We start from the raw sequence: 17257 nt of genomic DNA on the forward strand, positions 1-17257 counted from the left end.
GCAGATTCTCCGACTTGAGTGACACACACAGAATCTGTAATAGAAATGTTAATCCACTGTGCGGACAAACTGACTGAGAAAAAAGAAAAACTGCGGTTTTGTGGCATTGAGAGCTCAAGTGAGGTTGAACATGTTAATGATACATGTATATACCAGAACATACAGTGTTAATAATTTCTCAATTTTGCAGTTATTGTTTCAACTAACGAAGTCATAACATGATAAACACTCCAAGCCCCTCAGACTGAATGACGCCATCATATTGGCCTGATATAAAAAAGTATACATATCTGTCTTGTTATTCTTTTTAGTGACTTGGTATCTATAACTATACAGGAATTTCATGTCTTCACTAAAATCAAAGTACTGTAGTTTATTACCTCCCCTTTCCCCCAGCACACACATATCTCATAGTCAGATGTGTCTTTGATCACGTTTTACCACTCGTTTGCCGCAGGCGATTAAACAGTTACCAGCACAAGCAAACGATCATTGAGAACTATAGAAGGGTTTCTGTGGAGCGAATATGTTTGTGTACTTGTATTTATTGCATGGCTTTACGGCGCAGAGCTGAATTGAACGGGCATAATTTTCGAACAATCTTTCTGTGTCAAGACGCTTAGTGCGGCATTGCGACTCATTTCCAAATCCATTAATGACCTTGAAGAAACTGTCGAACCATAGCAGGATATTGCGTCAATTATCTCAAGGACTTTAAGTTTGTTTTCAAACAGGATTGGGTCTTAGGCAACAGATTTTAAATATGAACTGTTTTTTATTGTTTGTAGGATAATTTTCCTAAAGGACAGTAAATTTCTTCTAAATCTTTTAATCTTTGACAATCATTCTCAGTTACTCAAATAAACGGAAAAGATAAACACCAAAGTTTTCATGGAAAAATGATAATAAGGTCTGATTGAGTGTCTATTTCTGGAGTTGAGTGTTTTGTGTTATCGAGGACTGTGATTGTGTAGTTGATATTTCTTTGTTTCTGCGCTACAAGTTTTGATTTAAAAGTTCATGATTAAGCTTTAAACACGGCTGTTACAATAAAATCGATCACATAATCGTCAAGTAAAACACTTAATTTGAAACTGTTTTCTACCAAATGACAAAGCTATTGATTACAGCGGCGTTGTAACTCCAATGAACAGAAAAGATAAACACCAAAGTTTTCATGGAGAAATGATAATAAGGTCTGATTGAGTGTCTACTTCTGGAGTTGAGTGTTTTGCCTTATCGAGGACTGTGATTGTGAAGTGGACATTTTTTTCTTTCTGCGCTACAAGTTTTGATTTAAAAGCTCACGATTTAGCTACACTTACAATATTGGCGAAACACTGCCTCGTCCCCAGGCGCCGATTGGCCGGACGTTGAGGCGGTAAGGCGGGAAAACAGGGAGCGCGGGGATTGATGGTTAGGGAGCGAGCCGCGGAGCGGCGTCCGCTTCCCCGTCCGCATCAGGCCCAGAACGCCAAGCGAACCGTGCACGTCAGTCCCACAACACCAAGCGAACCGTGCACGACCAAGGACGAGGACGCCTGGGGACGAGGCAGGGCGAAACATATTTTTGTAGCAGTGTGCATTTTTTATCAAACCTTGTCCATCACGTGACGCTTAAAAAACAGAGTTTGAGTCGTTCAGTTACCTTGGCAACAACCTAATAATAACAACATCTTAGACTTCCAAACGACGTGTGCGAGTATAAATAATGTAAATTTACTAACATTTCTAGTAATTCGCATAGTTATATAATACGCACTTCGAGGTCAATGTTTACGGCTCGCAACAACCGAATTTCATCATGCAGTTAATTAAACAAAAATCTTTGTATTCTCTGCATTTGTATAAAAAAATGGAATAAAGCAAGACCGAGACCAAATAAAGTCTTGTAACAATGATGCATTCTTCGGTTGTTCAAGATGGTTTCTTTACTATTTCCTCAAAGAGTAGGAACGTTTTAGTTCAAAAGATTCGACTCTTCTGCGTGGAGACCTGAACCGGCCACGTGGGGACTTTGAACGCTTGCGTGGAGATCTCGCGCGTCGAGGGGAAGACCTTAAAAGTCTTTTGAATAACAACAGTTGTTATTTTTGAAGCCAAAAAAAGTTTATCGTACATGTTGGGGAGGGGGCTTGAGACAGCAAAGAGAACTCTTCTGTTTCGGATTAACAGACACTTTATTATTAGCAATTAAATGTACAAGAAAGCAACCGTCTACGATATCCCGGTATACGTTGGATAAATAGTGATCTAATCGTTTTAACACACAGAAAACTGAATTGAAAAGCAGAGACCGATACAACTTAGAATGATAAAATTTTTGTACAATTAATCCCCATTGAAAAATTGTTTCCAACCGAGACTCAATCCAGGGAAGCCTTTTTTATTCTAAAAGGCAGAACAATTGATTTCCTCCCAGTGACAAGAACATAAAAATGACGAAAAAATAAAGTCGAAAAATAAATGCTGTCAATTGTTGTTGTTTATTTTTGGTAGACTTTTGGCTCTTTTATTAGACTGTTCACAGCCCTCTATTTTTTCGTGTTTTTTCGATCGATGAGCTTTCGTTTGCTTTTTTGGGTTGAAAAATCGAGAGGCTGTGGACAGTCTACTCTTTTAAGGAGGGAGACTCTAAACTACAGATCCAGAGTGGTTGCTAAGGGATTCCTTTAGACTGTATTTTGTGGCAGACGATTTTTGAGCTTATTTTAACACTAAATGGTGAATTATTATTATTTGGGTGGCTTTGAAAAGAATACATTATTGCGCGTGTATAACTAGTGCCAGTCTCAAACCGCGCGTTAGAATTTAAACTCAGCGCCCTAAGGGACCGGTCATTATTTATGTAGAGGGGGGGGGAGGGAAAAAAAGAAGGGGGGGTCAAGGCTATTTCAGAGTGGCAAGAGGGGGGGCGCTAAAATTTTTTATAAAGAAGTTTAGGGGGGAGAAAAGCAGTTTGAGGTGGGTAAAACAGTTAAATAGAACAGTGCAAACACCATATGTGAAACAGTGAGATGCTAAATTGTACAATTTTATGCTATTTCTATTGTTTTCTTTTGTTTAAACTCTACTATTATGTACAACTTTAGTGATTTGTATTTTACAGAAATACTGTTTTCACTCTAAACTCCATTGTTATCTTAAAATTAATTTTAGTTAATAAAGAAACCAGACCTTTATAATCTGCTTTAATCAGATCTGGTTTGACTGAAATTATTTTCTTTTTACAAAATGATTATCACTGCAATAGCCCAAGAAGTAATAAAACATGATATTTATGACAACAAGAATTCAAAGTAATCCCTTTACAACTTTAGGAAAATCATTGGAAAGGAATTATATTTTGCATGGATATTACATTTGTGTTCACCATGAGAGCATAATTTGTAAAAACTACCACTTTTCCAAAGTTAAGGAGTTAATAATAGAGGTATGTTTACTATACACATAACTCATCCAAAAATTTGCCCTATTGCTGGACAAGTATCCATAGCAAAGAAGCCTTGGTTGACCAAGTGTTGATCCAGCCTTTTTGCATTAGAACAAGTGTGCAATTAAGATTGTATGTAACATGCATTTAATAATAAATTACTTGAGGCATATAAAGGGAGATATGAGGTGGGGGGGGGGGGGGGGTCATCACGTAAATATTGAATAAAGAAGGGCCCTGGGGGGGTCACTTGCTACTTACATGGCCTGGAGGGGGGGCCTTACAGAAATTTTGATCTTTCCAACATATTTTTCCCTCCCCCCTCTACATAAATAATGACCGGTCCCTAAAACTCAGAGGAAGGAAGGTAGAGTTTCGATTTTGCTTTACGAATCAGAGATAACATGGCCTTCTTTATAATCTAAAGCATGTGATTACCGTTTACACGAAAGAAAGAAACGCTACTGAAGAAAGTCTGTAAATACGAGTGTTTATAACGCCACAACTTTTATTAAAATTCGACTTTTATAAAAAGATACTTCACATTAAAGAATGTGGACGTTTTTTATCTTTTGGCACTGATTGTAGTTTTCAAATCTGTACGCCTTTTGAGTTTTAGGGCTTTTTGTTCTGGTCACGTGAATTGTTCAATATGGCCATGATCTAAAACTCTTAAAGGACTCCCCAATGAAACAAATTAAACCTGTGCAAAAATTTATTGGTATGAGGTCTGGTTTCCAACCTCCATTAATGTTTTATTTCTTTTTGTTTCAAACACACGGGACACCAATAAAAATGAAAATATGTACCTCGAAGTAAAAAGTAAAACGGTTTTAATAGAAAGACGCAATGAGACGCAAAGCGAAACAAAATGGGGATGGGTGTTGCTTCTGACACAGTAGTCATAAGCCAGCCATAACTTCCTAGCAACTGTTCGTGAACCAGGCATCATTTTAAGAGATAAAATCACCTTGGAATGGTTTATTCGCCGCTATGCATCTCGCGTTGACAGACGGGTTTCCGTTATTTATCAATTCCATAGTTGACATGGACCAAAAAGCAAAATCATACACCGGGTCTTCTAAAATTCCCGATCACACTTATGTATTTTTCTGGCCCGGTTAGCAAATTGTTCTTCAGATTTCTTTGTTAGAGCGGTTTTTGGGTTTTCGATTGAGTGTCGTAAAACCAAAACCTAAGTTATTACTCTGGCCAATCACAAATAAAAGGCGCAGACAATCCAGTGAACCAATCATAACACGAAGCAAATACATGTAGCCGGCACGAAGTGCGGGAAAACGTACGCGTGCAAATCACGATTGCTTTTAGTTTAACTTCTGATTGGCTGAGAAAGTGGCGCGAGTTTCTTTAAACCAGTCACAAGGCGAAGAAATCGCAAAACCAAAGCAATCGTCAATCACTTTCAACACTCAAGTGAAAACTTTCTATTACTTGTCCAAATTCAAACCTCATGACGATTTGAGGCGGTGATTTGATTTCAGGCGCTCAATAGATGCTTTCCGCCTCTAACGCAGACGTTCTTTTGACTCGTCACGCAATCTTTCCTCCCCAACGAACGTCGTTAAAGATTGCGTGACCAGCCAAAAGAATGTCGGTGTTGGAGGCTTATGCTTCCATGAATCCGCTACTTTTTTTGTCCCTCTAATGTGATAACCCTCGCTTATAACATCTTTTAGTTGGTTTTCCTTTTAATCCCGAGACCAAATTTATCTTAATACCATTGCGGCTAAAGATTGCTCCGTGGGAGGCGCGGTGGCCTAATGAGTTATATATATCGGAGAAAAAGTCTAGTTCGTATGAAATGAACATGGATTGAAATTTAAAGTTGACAGGCCACGAACTGACATGCAGGAAAGAACAGATATGCGTTGTTTGCTCACCCACGTGCCTGGAAATTTTTAGCCTTTGGCAAAGTGGCCTGGGACAACTTTGGCGACTTTGCTTACTTGTGAAATCGCTTCGATGCGGAAAAATGATAAGAAAACTCATGTTTTGTTATATTAAGCCAGAAGTTTGTAAAACAGGCTGTCGAAAATCTCCTATTTTGGAAAAAATGGCCGTCCTTAACTTTGAACGGCCGCCTGACTATGAAAGGTGGATGGACATTGTCCTTATTTTCTATTTTAATATGTTTATTTTCATTTTTCTGGTGGATCAAGGGGGTGGCTAGCCACCCAATCCACCCCCCTGCAAGTTACCACAATGGAAATGACAAAGAAAGGGTTATCAAACAAAATTAATTGCTAAATTAATGAACTGAACAATGGCTCTACCAGTTCTGATTAGTTTGGAGAACCCTATTGGCCAAGAACCATGACAGCTATTTTTTCCGGCCTGGATGTTCTAAAAAATAGTGCATAATGATATCTTCTATCGTATTTTTTATATATATTTTGGGTGGATGGATGGACGGATGGACTGATGAACAGACAAATGGAGGGACAGAGTGATGGGCGGACGAATGGACGAAGACCTTTACTTATAAATATTCAAAATCTGACATTTTTTGCTACTACAATACTGTAAAATTACAATTAATATTACTAGTACAGTGTAAATGCTGATAAGTACCGTATTCTCAGAGATATTGAGAGCATAGTAAACTACTACAATCCACATTTATTGGATATTAACCAAATGTTATAGCATATTGTTTGACTGTTCTTTTTTTTTTCCAGTCACGGTTTGCAGTGAACAGTGTAACCTCAGCAGATTACGGCCGACCTTACAAAATAGCTGCATTTGTAGCTGAGCTAGACGCTGGCTTCAGACTGTTAAATCTTAAAAATGACTCTCTCAGAAAGAAGTTTTGTGGTCTCAAATATGACCTCAAGAAAATTGAAGAAGTTGTTTACGATCTGACCATCAGAGGACTAAAACCAGCTGTGGAAGAGGCCAGTTAAAAGAGACAAATCAAAGCCTGTGGGTGTGAGGGAGAGGAGGGCCCGGATGAATGTGGCTCTGTGGACTGAAATGTCCCTGTGAGATGTTGACGTGACCACAAACACAGCAACCTTACAACATAATATCTCTTAATGTTCTGTTGTATTACTGCTATCGCTGATAAAAATGTCTGCAAGAGACTAGCTACTGCAATCTTTCATCCAAATCATTCTGACTAGCTTAGGGAAGTGGTCACAACAAGCGTATTCGATAAGGACCCACCTTTTGTAGGGGTAGGGGGGCTATGCGAGATACCACCTGTCTGATTAGCCAAATGGTCAAAATTTATTGGCCTTAAAATTTTAGTTGAGACTTTCATATTAGGTGTGCATGAAGGTTGCATTGCTAGAGAAATGGCACAAGGAGGTTTGAATCTGATTCTACTCCAGATAGAGTGGGGGCTATACAAACAAGACACCATCTTTTAAGGTGAGGAAGGGGGGTACACCTGTCTGTTTGCAGAGTTGTGGGTCCTATCTGAGTACAATAGTTTTGACCATTTCCCTTATATGTGGTTATTGCAGTGCAACCAAAAACACTGGGCATGGTAAATAGCCCATATATATCTTTAAATAGTGGCTGTCTTCTCATAGTCAGGCAGAATATTGACAACATACATTGACCAAATGGACGGGAACAAATTTCCCATGTTAGTTGACTTAAATAAGAAACGTGTGATTTCCTCATTTTTCGTTGTGTCCGCAAGCATAAAACCAAAGCCATATCTGTTCATTAGCAAGTAAGAATTTATTTTGTCGTGGATTCCACAAATTAACCTGTTTGTTACACTGGAGTTCATCTTGTTGGAGCTTGCAAGACTTACTTGGTTCTTGACAATTGACTGAGATTTCAGTTTGTGTTGGAATGGTTGCCTAGTAACATGTGACATTTCTCAGGAGTGATCACTTATTATTTTATTGGATAATAAAAATCAGCTTCTTTTCGGCAAATTTTCCTTTAACAGCACTTTCTCACTAAAGAACAATACTGTAGATTAAAGTTATACGAGGAGTGTCACGCCAGCTGGGTGTCTTATGAGTCTTGCAGTGGTAATGCTTCATACTGTGAGAAGTGTTGATGATAATAATGGCTCACTAATGTCATACGACAGGTGGCCCAGACGTTGTATTTGATCAACATGACATATTGATGTTGGTGATTGCGTTATGTTTTCAGCCGTAAGACAATGTATGAGAATGTTTCGAAAATTGCTCTAAATACTACATGTGGAAAATAATTGAAACAAAATTGGCTCACAATGTGGTATTTAGAGCAATTTTTGAAAGTTTTGTCATACATCGTCTCAAATGGCTGAACCAGAGTTACGCAATCGGCTATACGTACATTATATGTCACATTGATCGCAAACAACGCCTGGGCCGCCTGTGATCATACTAGTATGTAACAACTGAATACATAGACTTTCTCAAAGTCGTTCGCTTCTCATTTCCGGTTTGGTGGTTGTAGACCCCAGGTGTGCTCAAATTGTAGGCAAGTCTACTGAATACATGCCATGTGAGTGAACATTTCCCTGTACAGTATCATATGGACATGATTTGTCCTTCTAATCCACAGTTCAGATAAGCCACTATAGTATTCCCTGTTTTCAGGAATTGCTTCTTGGTTTTCAATCACTATGTAACTGTACCCACAGGGTTCTAAATTATTTGAGAATTTTGCACTTAACCAGGGCCTTAATGCGATTATTTTTGGTCTTTTGAAGCTGTACCCCAATCTGGTTCCCAGGGTCTCTCTTCTTCCTGTTCTTTGGAGCAAGGAAAAGAAGGGCTCCAGAGAGTGGGAAAAAAGAGAGACCTTGGGAACAAGGTTGGCTGTTCCACATTTAGATGCCAGCGAGTGCTCAATCACGTATCTAAATCCCACATCCAACCTTGACAAGTGTAAGGTGGGTTCTGAGTATGAGACCAGCCTGTTCCAGGGGGTTGGTTTGTTGGGGAACAACGCGAAAAGCGGCGAGCAAAAAAATATGGGGAGAGGTGCTGGGTCTTGCGCATGAATACAACTACCATGATTCCCTGCAGGTGTGCACTAGGAGGAAATCGGGTATTCATAACAAGGACTCCCCTCAGTGTCATATACAGAGTCCCTTCCCCTACCCCTACCAAGGCCTGATCGGTCAAAGGGTTGACATGCCAACAAAGAGAAATACTCGTCTCCCTGGAGAAAACACCATTCAAACATGCAATAAAATCAGCAGCAACCTTTTTTATTTTTATCACTTTATTAGTACAAAAATAAGTAGTTATTTCAGAAATTAAGCTATGATTTAAATTATTTAGAGCAGTTTCCAAATGAGTACAGTAGTGTAAAACCAAAACCAAAGTAATCACTCTGGCCAATCACAAAGGACTCAGACAATCTGACCAGTAAGCAAATCGAAACTCACAACATAACATGTAGCTAGCATGAAGTGCGGGAAAACGTGTGTGAGCAAGTCATGATTCGTCTTGGTTTCTTTTCTGATTGTTAAAGAAAGTGGTGCAAGATTTTAAAGCCAATCATTCAGCAATGCAACATCAAAGCAAACAAGAGTTACTTTCGATGCTCAAGTGGAACTGAACCACTCTATTAAAAAACAGTTATTACAATACACTTCCTACAAATAAGAGGTAATTACAATTGGATACAATTATTGTGATAAAATAAGTGCATGGTAACTGCAAACAATTTCGGTTTACTTATTACTAAAGGCAGAATTTATTATGCTAACATAATTTATATCAAAAATTTCCTAAGGCATTTACTTACTTTTATTTTTTTGGCTATTTTGTCAGGGATGTAGCTAAGAAAAAACTAGGCTGGTTTGTTAAAAAGCCCAGCCAGCTTTTCTGGTCTTTATATCCTCAAAGCTATCCGAAGTCTTGTGTTTTCTAGTGAAATTTTAGCCCTTTGTCAGCATGGCCAGTGAAATTAGCCGGCAGCTTGCTCTTAGCTACAATATCATCGCTCTTTTGTTATTATTTAAACCTGAATGATATTAGTTTAATGAACAGTTAAATCAAGCTCAATAGCTATACTGAACAGTGCATAAACAATTAATAACCTTATTAGGAAGTTTCCAGAGTGTTTTTAACTTTTTGTATAGGTAATCGCATGGGGCCGAGTAAAATTAAGGATTAATATCACGCGTGTTTTCAGAAGTTGTAGAAAAACTTCTGAAAACACAAGTGATATTAATCCTTAATATTACGAGGAAACATGTGATTACTTGTTTATGACATAGAGGGCAAAATTTTCTGAAAATTGTCGATGCTATAAAAATGACTTCTGTACAGCGGGAAGCTTAATTTGGCTTGCGAAACGAAAACGTTCCTCATAATCGAGCAAATCTTGACGTTCGGAAGAGAATAACGCTGACAGTTGTATGCAATGAAAGGTACGAAATTCGTGAAAAAATAAAAAAGCTATTAACGACTGAACAAGCGAACACTCAATATAAACGTAAGCTTAAGTTTATTCACCTGTTTGCACGTTTTGGAGCTTTTATCTACGAGCGGCTTCACATGTCAGTCCTCGACATAGATAACAGCAAACGACGACCCCAAAAAAACTTGTAGAAGTAATTTGTCCAATAAATGTGACCTTCTTTCACAGAACAAACTATATATATGTCCTCCTTTACATCCTGGGTTGCTGGTGATGAGTCTTAGCGATGACAGAAGTGAAACAGAGATGTCAGTTGCCGTCCGCTACGAATGAATTAGGGACCTTCAGATTTGACTACGAGTACGACATCGAGTACGAGTACGACTTTGGAATTTCTACGCAATTGTATCCCCCAAACTATAACTCTTCCCTGTTGCTAACTAACACATAAATAAACGTTAGGGATAAGATTGGTGTGATAAGTGATTATAGGAGGCACACGAATTTGGTTTGAAAACTCGTACTCGTACTCAATCTCGTACTCGTAGTCCGATCTGAATTTGAATCGTCGCACACTCGCAAGTGTCTGATGCAATTTCTTTACCGTTTTCAACTGTAATAATCTTCTGTGTCAGCTTTCGGATCTTCGTTTCAAGTAATCACCCCATTTCCATACCATTTTCATCACATATCTGCGGAAACTGAAGTCAAATTTCGAAAAGATCGATGTACAAGCGAAAGCTGTGTTTGAAAATTCTGCTCAAAATCCCGCCGTCTTGAAGCCAACGAAGTGCAGCGCGCTCAGCCAATCAGAAACGAGCAATTTTCCTGTTTGTCCAATCAGGATCAAGTAATTTTGCCCGGGGCAATTACCAAAATTAAGGAAAAATGCCCTCTGTCTCAGCCAATCACCATTCAGTAATTTTGCCCTCTATGTTATAAATCCCGAAACTAAATAATACCCGAGTATTAAGTCGACTTACCTGTCTAGTGCCCAGTCAGGCTGCATGTTAAAGTAGCGTGGGGACTAGGTCGATGTCGGAACAAAATGGCGTCGACGAAAAACACGCGATCATTTCCAGACTTATTGCAGCTAAAACTAATCAAATGACTTCGAAATTTTAAATAATGAGAAAGACAACACCAAACTTAATCATTGTAAGCTTTTATTTCAAGAGAAAAAGTCGCCGACGCACCGCCAACGCACCGCCGACGCACCACCGACGCACAATTTATCCTCGGTTTTCATGTACTGAAAAATACTTGCCGACGCGTCGGTCGACTGTCGGCCGACTGTCGGCCGACGCGTCGGCCGACACGTTAACCGACGCGTTGACCGACGCGTTGTTTGGATCGGATTCTTAACCTTTTCCCTCATACAATATCTACATTCTCCTTTAAAATTTTGATAGAAAGCGACTATTTTTTAATAAATTTATTATAGACTGGAATCATCGAGCACTATACCCCACTAGGGAGCCTGTTCAGAGGCTAGTAGTTCTGCTTTTATGCACTGTCAAATATCACTGAAACCTTTTTGAAAATATACTGCAATTGAAATGTCAAGTTAGGGTGTTTACCACTTTCTACCAGCCACTTACAGAGTTGAATGAACTTATCCAATCTGCTGATTACTGCTAGTTTTATAAATTTATGATAGACTGGTATCATTGAGCACTATATCCCACTGTGGAGCCTGTTCACAGACCAGTAGCTGTACTTTTCGGGCACCATCAAATTGAAATATCTGAAACTTTTTCAAATTACACATGAAATGTCATTTTAACATGACTGACCATTTTCTTGTAGTCATTCAGTCAGAGAGTCTACCCATTAAGCTAATCTGTTGACAATAACAGTACTACTGCTTGCAATTCTTATAAATGTAATTTACAAATAACAGGGGGCTCACATCACAAAAGTGATATTTCTGTGAGGCCCTGTGAGGAACCATAAAAATATTGATAATAAAAGGTAAACCCATTGATATTAAAACTATCAAGTGCTAAAAGCTTAAAAAAGTTGTCATAAAAAGTTAATTAAATGTTCAAAAGAATTAGATTAATTACAAACATGATTCAAGATACACTTCCCAAAGGGGGGGGGGGGGGGGCTTCTTAACTTTAGATCTGAACAGAGCAGTTGATAAGGAATTGCTGCATGAAGACAGCATTTAGTGGCAAGCGATTTTGGAACGTTTTGAAGGGCAAAATAGCGAATTTTATTTGGGGGAACACATGCTTTGTAAAAATTATAATAAGCATTTAAAATGTTTTTTCTGTGAAGGCTATTACATAGGAAATCCACAAATACGGGGGTTTATGACGTTTATAACAATGTAAATTTTATAAATCCATGTATGTCATAAGCGTGTAGGTGTTCTTTATTTGCTAATGGCACTGATTTTAATTTGAGATCTATACGCCATTTCAGCTTTGGTTTTTTGGGACCATTCATTATTTATGTCAGAGGGTGGGCTGGCAAGATCCATTGAAAACCAAACAAAAGTTGAAAAGTCATGAACATGTAATGTGAAAAATAGGTAGCTCCCCCTGTTCTCCCACCCCATATGCAAAAAAAAACTTTTCTCAGTACGTACACTTGCCGGAAAGCTTGTATTTTGTATTGTATTTTGTATGTTTGTTCTCAGTGATTTTGCAACTTGTAATTGGTAACTGGTAAATTCTGAGGAAAGTCTGGTACCACTTATACAGTTAACTCGTCAAACTCGATCTGGAGGTAATATTGAGACATCATTTTCGCGATGCTGTGACTATTATGTTTCAGACTCTCAACATTTCCATTTATAATATCAGAGAACTTATAACAATAAAAGCATTTCTCAAAAATAAAATTAAAAAAATCAACAATCATAACCAAATCAAAAATCATAAAAAAAGATAGCCCCCTCTTTGTATGCAGATTACATCATTCCCCCCCCCCCCCCGAATGTCCAGGATTTATCGTGACCCACCTCTTATTCTTGCCAGCCCACCCCCTGGCATAAATTATGAATGGTTCCTTATGTTTTCTGATCAGGTGACTTGGCTAATATTGTAACGATTTGAAAGTCTTAAAAGACCCTTGAATGCAACAAACCAGTGAAAAATAGGCTTTTCTGTGTAAGGACTGGTTTGCAAAATATGATCCTTCCACGGCAGCAAATTGGTAGGTAAGAAGCCCCCCCCCCCCCCCCCTCAAAAAGAAGAAATTATTTTGTGTCTTTAAACTTCCTTACAATGTACTGAGATTGAAATATCATCAAGTGCAAAGTAAACAACTCACAACTGAAAAGCAAAGACTGTACCCATGAAGAGGAATACAGCTGGGAAACAGAGACATCTAACTTTATACCATTAGATCATGAGAAAAAAGGCATGTATTGTTCCTGAGCATCTTACAATACACATTAGCTACGAATTAAGGGGGCGACTGAAGGCAAAAACTTGGTTTCACTTGTTGCTATGACAATGTGACATCACAAAACTGTAAGTGATGAGTCAGTCACAAGAAAGGACTCTATTGTTTTTACAAATCAATAGTCATCCCCTCCCACTGCAGGATTTAATTGATACGGTTTACCTTAAATTCTTAGAGACTTGTCCACCAAACGTTCCTTTTCACATACTTTCTGTAAATAACACGTCTTTATACAAAATGCTACTGGTATTGTGAAGCAATAGAGTGAAACATGCTGCCGGAAGGCACAAAAAAATATGAAAGTTGTCAAAAATGTTCAAGACTGCATATTTAGCTTACATGTAAATGATTTTATAATTAAGTTTTCATATAACGCGCGCTCTGATTGGCTGAAACAGTGTACTTTATCAGAGTCCAGATGTACGGAGGAAATGTCACGCCATCGACCCAATATGGCCGACCACTATTCCCGAACGTCTTTCTCGGGTTTTGTCTTGACCCTGACATCTTCTTTGACCTGAAAAACGAGAATGAAAACGAGCTTTTAGCGTCAGTTAATTTAAAACGTCCTGTTCCTAACAGCACGAATTGCACGGCGATAGAAAGTGAAATTTCGGTACAAGTTACGGAAAAAAAAAAACACCGAGCCGGAAAGTAAGCTTAACAACAAAACAACCAACCAAAGATTTGTAAACAACTCAAGGCCGAAATTGAAGACATTATAACGAAAGCACAAACGAAAAACACGAAAGATAGTACAAAATGGGCTATCTGAGTTTTTGAATATGAGTTTCACATTATTTAAGTACGGAATTTTAGATAAAACACGCACAGTTACATTTTCGTGTAAAAAACAAAACAAACAAACAGCAATTCAAAAAACAGAAAACTAAAATAGCTAGCGAATACACACACAACTCAGACTTATCACATACTGAATAATTTTTTCTGGCGTTTTCAACAGCTTGGTGCCGTGAAAGAAAAATTGCCAAAAGCCTTCACAAAATGACCAACAAAGAAGCCAGACAACAACCTCGGTAAATTCTACGCCGAAGCTCGAACAAAAGACGGTGAACTTTACTCGAGGTCATCGCTTCTTGGATTTCGTAACGCTATCGAGAGACACCTAAACAATCCACCCCTAAACCTAGGAATTTTTCTTGCAAAAGGGGTTGAATTTCAAGCTTCAAACAAGCTGCTGCAAAGTTAGAAAAAATTGAACAAGCGCGAAAACAAAGAAAACATCGAAGAAGAAGAAGAAGAAGAAGAAGAAGAAGAAGAAGAAGAAGAAGAAGAAGAAGAAGAAGAAGAAGTATCGTTTATTAAAAACTATTACACTGAATTATGTGTATTTTTACAAATTTGTAAAAATGTATAAAAACTATGTACAGGATTTAAAAACTATTAAAAGCTATTTACATTAAAATATATTAAAAACTATTAAAAGTGATCTATACAATGTAATCGAACACAAGTTTACCTGTCATTCCAGAAGCAGACGTCCAGAAATTAAAAACCTCCAATGCAATTCAGGAAGACAATCCTGTTCCTATATCCTTAACAGTGCAATGAATGGAAGGCCACAGCAATCACAGCAGCCGACTCTAATTTTTTCCTTGAATCCGATGGTTGTAAATGATTCGCGAAACACGCCGCACGGCCGCATTTTGTGAAGTACCAGCCACAAGCTTTGAACAGTTTGTTTTTCTAGTTGTCAAGTTAACAACGTGCAAGTTTTTATGGGCCAGAATTCAGCCGGTTTTCACTGAACAGTCTACTTTTCTATCCTGTGTTGTACTAAAAGTCCTAGGAACTTCAAGGACTCGTGTTAAAATTCGGATTCCACTTGACGTTTTCAGCTTGTGGATTTCTGAACTTTGATGGTTTCAAACTTGATGGTTTGACAGCCGTTGACAGCTGATGTCTTATTCAACCAATTAAATTCTTTTAACCATTCTTACAAGTTTTGTGATTGGCTAATTGTTGCGTACTTTATCAGAGTACAGATGTACGCTGACGCCACTTCTATTCGCTTGAAAAAAGTTTGTTTTGAAAATAATTGCGCGAATTCGTGGGGAAATTAATGAATTTCTTAATTATAAAACAAATAAAGAAGCCTCGACTGTGCTCTGTTCTGTTGTAAAGCACTTAGGAAGAGGCTAGAGCACTCAAGAAGTAGGGAGAAACACTCGCCTTCGGCTCGCGTTTCACCCTACACTTCTTTCGTGCTCTAGCCTCTTCCTGCGTGCTTTACAACAGAACAGAGCACAGTCGAGGCTTTGTAGAAGCCACAAATGTAATAACTGACCACAAATGTAATAACGCCCTCAAATGTAATAAGGGTCTGACCACAAATGTAATAACGCCCTCAAATGTAATTAGGGTCTGACCACAAATGTAATAACACCCTCAAGTGTAATAAGGGTTTGACCACAAATGTAATAACGCCCTCTAGTATGGTAAGGGTTTGATCACAAATGTAACAATCCTTTCAAATGTAATGGGGTTACAGGTATCAATTGGAAGAATTGAAACAGCTCATTTCAAATTCAAAGACCTACACTTATGTAAGCCAATCATATTGCGTCATTTATTTTACATTATTAATTTTCTGACTTGTGGAAATTTCTCTTTTGCAAAAAACAGCGCTGCTTACTGTTTTTACTAGATGTTGTATGCAATTGAAGCCCAATGAAATAATCTAAATGTTCGGTTTCTGAGAAGGCGTTGTGTTCTATAAATTCGGTAACTTTAATTAACGGAAGTACATGGGGTTGATGCATCTCCTCTTTAGCTTTTTTTTCGGACGGAGTTTTGAAAAGAGAATTTACTCTTTTGTGCCAAAATATCAGACTTTCTAAGAAAATGGCGAGATCCAAGATGGTGTGGCATATGACGTCATCTGGCATCACGGCCCATAAAAAAAACATGCCATCTTGTAGAGTAAGCCAAAAACCTTCTGCTCAGCACAAAATGATTTCAACAAAAACTTGAAGAGGGGTTCCATTCACACCTCCCCCTTGTACCAGGGAGGGAAAAGGAATTTGCTCCTGCGTCTGAGGGTTAAACGTTATATACTCTATAAGTCAGTTTAACTTAAAGGATAACTTAAAATATCTTTGTCGATTAAAGAACTAGAAGAATGTGTTTTTCGTGGATTACATTTTTATTATTTGTGTATAGGTGACAGTGTGTTATATACTGTGGTCAATTAGAACTGAAGTTTCATTATTTCTTGTTTTGGAATTTACAATTCAATTATGCATGTGAAGACTAAGACCCCGACTGCAGAAAAGACTGAGACTGAGCAAACTATTAAGTGACATATGCATACAGCTAACAAGGTATCCAGGCTGAAAACAACAATTCCATGTGATCAAGGTATACAAGGAACTGTATTTTTATATGGAAGTCGGTATTTATTTTTGGACAACATGTCAAATTCATTATAAAAACAACATTTGGCACTCTATAGTGGCCTTTTTTATATTCTCACTTGCGAGGATATCGATTTCGTCATTATCCCCTTTCCACAGTTCGAAGTACAAGCTGGCTGCCAAACGCCGGTTGCTAAATGGCCAGTAATAGATTAGGTAGATTACTGAAGCTGGTAGAAAACTTCATAGAAAACGTCACTTGAAATTCAAGGCTTTCCTTGCAAAGTGAATTCATACGAAAAAATAATCAATTCTAGCCACCTAGCTGCAACAGTTCTCATAATGTCTGTGCTTTCTAATTTGTTTTTGTCTGTAAAATAAAAAAGTAAAATACACGGCCAATTGAAGATATGAATCATATTTATTCGTGTTAAAAACAATATTTTACTAATGCTATTACCTGTAATATATTGTTTTTACCACTCAAGTTTTAAATTCATATCGCATCGCACCACTGTGTGATAAGTTGTTATTACATTTGTGGTCAAACCCTTATTACACTTGAGGGCGTTATTACATTTGTGGTCAAACCCTTATTACACTTGAGGGCGTTATTACATTTGTGGTCACACTCTTATTACACTTGAGGGCGTTATTACATTTGTGGTCAATTATT

General features: G+C 38.0%; 2 protein-coding genes and 1 pseudogene across 3 annotated transcripts in view; all 3 read right to left on the reverse strand.

The window, feature by feature from the left end:
• Positions 1–17257, reverse strand: part of LOC144661251 (uncharacterized) — a 107779-nt gene that overhangs the window by 39692 nt on the left and 50830 nt on the right. The window lies entirely within an intron of this gene.
• Positions 1–17257, reverse strand: part of LOC144661270 (uncharacterized) — a 58626-nt pseudogene that overhangs the window by 1836 nt on the left and 39533 nt on the right. The gene's annotated exons all lie outside the window — the stretch shown is intronic.
• LOC144661263 (uncharacterized) overlaps positions 12987–17257 on the reverse strand; it is a 174214-nt gene continuing 169943 nt past the window's right edge. Inside the window, exon 3 of the mRNA XM_078521963.1 lies at positions 12987–13071. The gene's annotated coding sequence lies outside the window, so the exon portion shown is untranslated. The remainder of the gene's footprint in view (positions 13072–17257) is intronic.

The sequence above is a fragment of the Oculina patagonica genome, chromosome 7, assembly GCF_052425735.1.
Source record: "Oculina patagonica isolate OP01 chromosome 7, crgOcupat, whole genome shotgun sequence".
NCBI classification, from domain to species: domain Eukaryota; kingdom Metazoa; phylum Cnidaria; class Anthozoa; order Scleractinia; family Oculinidae; genus Oculina; species Oculina patagonica.